This window comes from Styela clava, unplaced genomic scaffold (genome assembly GCF_964204865.1).
Source record: "Styela clava unplaced genomic scaffold, kaStyClav1.hap1.2 HAP1_SCAFFOLD_115, whole genome shotgun sequence".
Taxonomy (NCBI): domain Eukaryota; kingdom Metazoa; phylum Chordata; class Ascidiacea; order Stolidobranchia; family Styelidae; genus Styela; species Styela clava.
This window is the reverse complement of record NW_027556714.1, coordinates 40,001-45,000: the sequence shown is the minus strand read 5'-3', so window position 1 is coordinate 45,000 and position 5,000 is coordinate 40,001. Positions and strand designations below refer to the sequence as shown.

Genomic DNA, 5,000 nt, shown 5'->3' with positions numbered 1-5,000 from the left:
CTGGCTTCGACCTTCCCAGGCATAGTTCACCATCTTTCGGGTCCCAACATGGACGCTCTTGCGCGACCGCCCCGGCAGAGCGGGTGCGATCGGCCGGTCGTGCGCCGGCGCCCGCACGGGGCTCCGGGTCCGACCTCGTTCGGCCAAAGGCCGCCTTCACTTTCATTTCGCCTGCGAGTCTCGAACCACTCGACGACTCGCGCTCATGTTAGACTCCTTGGTCCGTGTTTCAAGACGGGTCGGGAGGGTGGCCGACGTGGCCACGGACCCCGAGCGCGTCGACGGCGCGCCACCGAAGCGGCAGCCCGCCGAACACCGGCACTGCGTACAGTGCAGGCGAACGACAAGCCAGCCGAACGGCGACGGCCGCACACAGAGAGCGCGCGGCATCCTTTCCTCGATCCGCCGCCGGGCCGCACCGCCCGCGCGCTGTAACACCCCCGCCGGAGCGGAGGCCACCTTCGCGCGGGGACTTAGACCGACGGCAAACCGGTCGTGACCCGCGCCGGTCGCTAGTGCGCTGAGACGGTGCGCGAGCCGACTCGGCAGCGGCGCCTTAAGCGTCCGCGAACCGAGACGGCGCGCCCCCGCACCCAACTGAAAGCGAGCCGGCGACCTGACGGGCCCTCCCGTTTGCCTCTCAACGGTTTCACGTACTCTTGAACTCTCTCTTCAAAGTGCTTTTCAACTTTCCCTCACGGTACTTGTCCGCTATCGGTCTCGCGACCGTATTTAGTCTTAGGTGGAGTTTACCACCCGCTTTGGGCTGCATTCCCAAACAACCCGACTCCGAGAAGACCCGAAGCGGCCAAGGCAAGCGCCCCTATGGGCCTAACACCCGCCGTGGGACGAGGCCTCGATCAGAAGGACACCGGCGCTCGCCGTCAGCCGCACTGGGACTTCCGTACGTCACAACTCGGCGCGCTCGAAAAGCGCGCAGATTCGACGCTGGACTCTTCCCGGTTCACTCGCCGTTACTCAGGGAATCCCTGTTGGTTTCTTTTCCTCCGCTTAATAATATGCTTAAATTCAGCGGGTGCTCTCGCCTGAACTCAGGTCGTATGTGTCAAGCGGGCCGTTTCTTACACGGCCCGCTGGCATCGCAAGTCGTCGCCGCCGGCGCCGACCGAGCGCGTACCGTCGCCGCCTTGGCCCACGGTCGGTCTTGATCTCGTGACCGGACCGACCGACCTGGACCCGCCCCTCGAACGTAGTTGAACACGTCGAGGGGCCGGCGGTGTACGGGACACGCGGTCGCGCCGAGAAAGCTCGGCGACCGCTTCAACTTGGGGCGACGCCCGGCCGTCTTCGCAGAGGCCAGGCGACGGCCCTCGGGTGAGGACGAACGCGACCCTGAGGCAGACGCGGTCCCGGGATTGACCCGAGACCGCAATTCGCGTTCAGAAGGTCGACGTTCAATGTGTTCTGCAATTCACATTACTTCTCGCACTTGGCTGCGTCCTTCATCGACTCGCGAGCCGAGTGATCCACCGTTAAGAGTCGTCCTCGACGTTTCGCCCGGCGCCGAAGCGCGCGGACGTCACACTGTGGGATCGACCACAAAACCACCACCGACAACAACTGCACAAAAACACCAACAAACGGCGCCGAGCGACCGCCGGGCTGGGCCGGCGGCACATCGAGCGCGGTGCCCAGAAGCCACCATCGCACTCGGCTGCCTTGCTATGCCAACGTGTTACGCGTGTCGCACGGGGCGGAACCCCGATTGACGGCCGCCCTCTCGGCGGCACCCAAAGACAATTCAGTGCGCGGTCGGCCGGGGCCTACCACCACCTTCGGTAATGATCCTTCCGCAGGTTCACCTACGGAAACCTTGTTACGACTTTTACTTCCTCTAAATGATCAAGTTTGATCGTCTTCTCGACACGCCGACGCGGCCGTTGCCAGCCGCGACGGGGCCGATCCAAGGATCTCACTAAACCATTCAATCGGTAGTAGCGACGGGCGGTGTGTACAAAGGGCAGGGACGTAATCAACGCAAGTTGATGACTTGCGCTTACTGGGAATTCCTCGTTCAAGGGAAACAATTGCAAGTCCCTATCCCAATCACGAATGAGGTTCAACGGGTTACCCGGACCTTTCGGCCTAGGTTAGACACTCGCTGCTTCACTCAGTGTAGCGCGCGTGCGGCCCCGGACATCTAAGGGCATCACAGACCTGTTATTGCTCAATCTCGTGTGGCTAAACGCCACTAGTCCCTCTAAGAAGTTAGACGCCGACCGAGAAGGTCGCGTAACTATTTAGCATGCCAGAGTCTCGTTCGTTATCGGAATTAACCAGACAAATCGCTCCACCAACTAAGAACGGCCATGCACCACCACCCACAGAATCAAGAAAGAGCTCTCAATCTGTCAATCCTACCTGTGTCCGGGCCGGGTGAGTTTCCCCGTGTTGAGTCAAATTAAGCCGCAGGCTCCACTCCTGGTGGTGCCCTTCCGTCAATTCCTTTAAGTTTCAGCTTTGCAACCATACTTCCCCCGGAACCCAAAGACTTTGGTTTCCCGGAAGCTGCCGGAAAGGTCGTCATGGTAACGCCTCCCGATCGCTAGTTGGCATCGTTTATAGTCAGAACTAGGACGGTATCTGATCGTCTTCGAACCTCTGACTTTCGCTCTTGATTAAAGAAAACATTCTTGGCGAATGCTTTCGCAGTAGTTCGTCTTCCGCCGATCCAAGAATTTCACCTCTAACGGCAGAGTACGGACGCCCCCGTCTGTCCCTCTTAATCATTACCTCGTGCTCCGAAAACCAACAAAATAGAACCGAGGTCCTATTCCATTATTCCATGCAACACTATGCAGGCGAACAGCCTGCTTTGAACACTCTAATTTTTTCAAAGTAAACTTATCGGCCACCGCCGACACTCAGTCAAGAGCACCGACGGAGAACCGAAGGTGAGGCGAACGCAACCAGTGACACGCCTTGCGACGGACCGGCGGCGCTCGCCCAAAATCCAACTACGAGCTTTTCAACCGCAACAACTTTAGCATACACTGTTGGAGCTGGAATTACCGCGGCTGCTGGCACCAGACTTGCCCTCCAATGGATACTCGTTAAGAGTTTTAGGATGTACTCATTCCAATTACAGGGCCTCGTTAGAGTCCTGTATTGTTATTTTTCGTCACTACCTCCCCGTGTCGGGAATGGGTAATTTGCGCGCCTGCTGCCTTCCTTGGATGTGGTAGCCGTTTCTCAGGCTCCCTCTCCGGAATCGAACCCTGATTCCCCGTTACCCGTTATCACAAAGGTAGGCACGTAGCGTACCTTCGACAGTTGATAGGGCAGACACTTGAATGATACGTCGTCGGTGCAGAGACCGTACGATCCGCGTGGTTATCCAGAGTCATCAAACGTCACAGGACGAACCCGGTCGGTTTTGATCTGATAAAAGCGCGCCTCCCGAAGTCGGCGCTTAATGCATGTATTAGCTCTAGAATTACCACAGTTATCCACTTCGCTTACGAGACCAAATAAACCAAGACTGATTTAATGAGCCATTCGCAGTTTCGCTTTACGAGAACTCGTACTTGCACCTGCATGGCTTAATCTTTGAGACAAGCATATCACTACTGGCAGGATCAACCAGATAGCTGCGACAGCTGCGCTCGGCCCTTGCTGGGCCGCCCGGCGCGTGCTCGTCGCATTCGTTTAAGACCGAGGCGATCGCCTGCGGCCGTACTCAGCTTCGACAGTCGCTGGCCGCGACGTCCACGCCCTCGCCGGCAGTGCCAGGCGGAGCGATTTGCGTTTTTTCTTTGCTCGCCCTCTCTCGGGCTCGATCCATTCAGTTTCGCACAAACAAGAGCTCTGCCGGCCGCCTGCAGCGGTGCCTAAAACCCGGGCATAACAATGCGACCGTTCTGCTAGGCCGACAAGCGCTCAAGCCAGACGCTCGATCGAACGCCCCCTACATATTAGTCGAGACAACGGCTCGCTCATTAGCATCGCGTTTGTACTTTAACTTTTTTTGGCTCGGCTTCTTTCGACGCCGATGCCGGCGACGCAGCACTCTCTCGCCCGCCAGCCACCGAGAAAAGGGTGCGCTCCGCCCGGCCCCGCACCGCTCTTTCTTGGCTCATTCGAAATTACTGTCTTTCGCTCTGACATGCCTTACCTAGGGTTAGGTTAGTATGCTTGCACGTTTGTACTTTAACTTTTTTCGGCTCGGCTTCTTTCGACGCCGATGCCGGCGACGCAGCACTCTCTCGCCCGCCAGCCACCGAGAAAAGGGTGCGCTCCGCCCGGCCCCGCACCGCTCTTTCTTGGCTCATTCGAAATTACTGTCTTTCGCTCTGACATGCCTTACCTAGGGTTAGGTTAGTATGCTTGCACGTTTGTACTTTAACTTTTTTCGGCTCGGCTTCTTTCGACGCCGATGCCGGCGACGCAGCACTCTCTCGCCCGCCAGCCACCGAGAAAAGGGTGCGCTCCGACCGGCCCCGCACCGCTCTTTCTTGGCTCATTCGAAATTACTGTCTTTCGCTCTGACATGCCTTACCTAGGGTTAGGCTAGTATGCTTGCACGTTTGTACTTTAACTTTTTCCGGCTCGGCTTCTTTCGACGCCGATGCCGGCGACGCAGCACTCTCTCGCCCGCCAGCCACCGAGAAAAGGGTGCGCTCCGACCGGCCCCGCACCGCTCTTTCTTGGCTCATTCGAAATTACTGTCTTTCGCTCTGACATGCCTTACCTAGGGTTAGGTTAGTATGCTTGCACGTTTGTACTTTAACTTTTTTCGGCTCGGCTTCTTTCGACGCCGATGCCGGCGACGCAGCACTCTCTCGCCCGCCAGCCACCGAGAAAAGGGTGCGCTCCGACCGGCCCCGCACCGCTCTTTCTTGGCTCATTCGAGTTTACTGTCTTTCGCTCTGACATGCCTTACCTAGGGTTAGGCTAGTATGCTTGCACGTTTGTACTTTAACTTTTTTCGGCTCGGCTTCTTTCGACGCCGATGCCGGCGACGCAGCACTCTCTCGCCC

General features: G+C 57.9%; 2 non-coding genes and 1 pseudogene across 2 annotated transcripts; all 3 read right to left on the bottom strand.

Moving 5' to 3' along the window:
* LOC144419551 (large subunit ribosomal RNA) overlaps positions 1-1,060 on the bottom strand; it is a 3,695-nt pseudogene extending 2,635 nt beyond the window's left edge.
* A 288-nt stretch (positions 1,061-1,348) lies between these two features.
* LOC144419539 (5.8S ribosomal RNA) lies at positions 1,349-1,502 on the bottom strand. The gene has a single exon (XR_013474122.1). It is a non-coding gene; the product is annotated as a 5.8S ribosomal RNA (ribosomal RNA).
* A 298-nt stretch (positions 1,503-1,800) lies between these two features.
* LOC144419544 (small subunit ribosomal RNA) lies at positions 1,801-3,610 on the bottom strand. Its single transcript, XR_013474127.1, has one exon. It is a non-coding gene; the product is annotated as a small subunit ribosomal RNA (ribosomal RNA).
* Between the last annotated feature and the right edge of the window lie 1,390 nt (positions 3,611-5,000).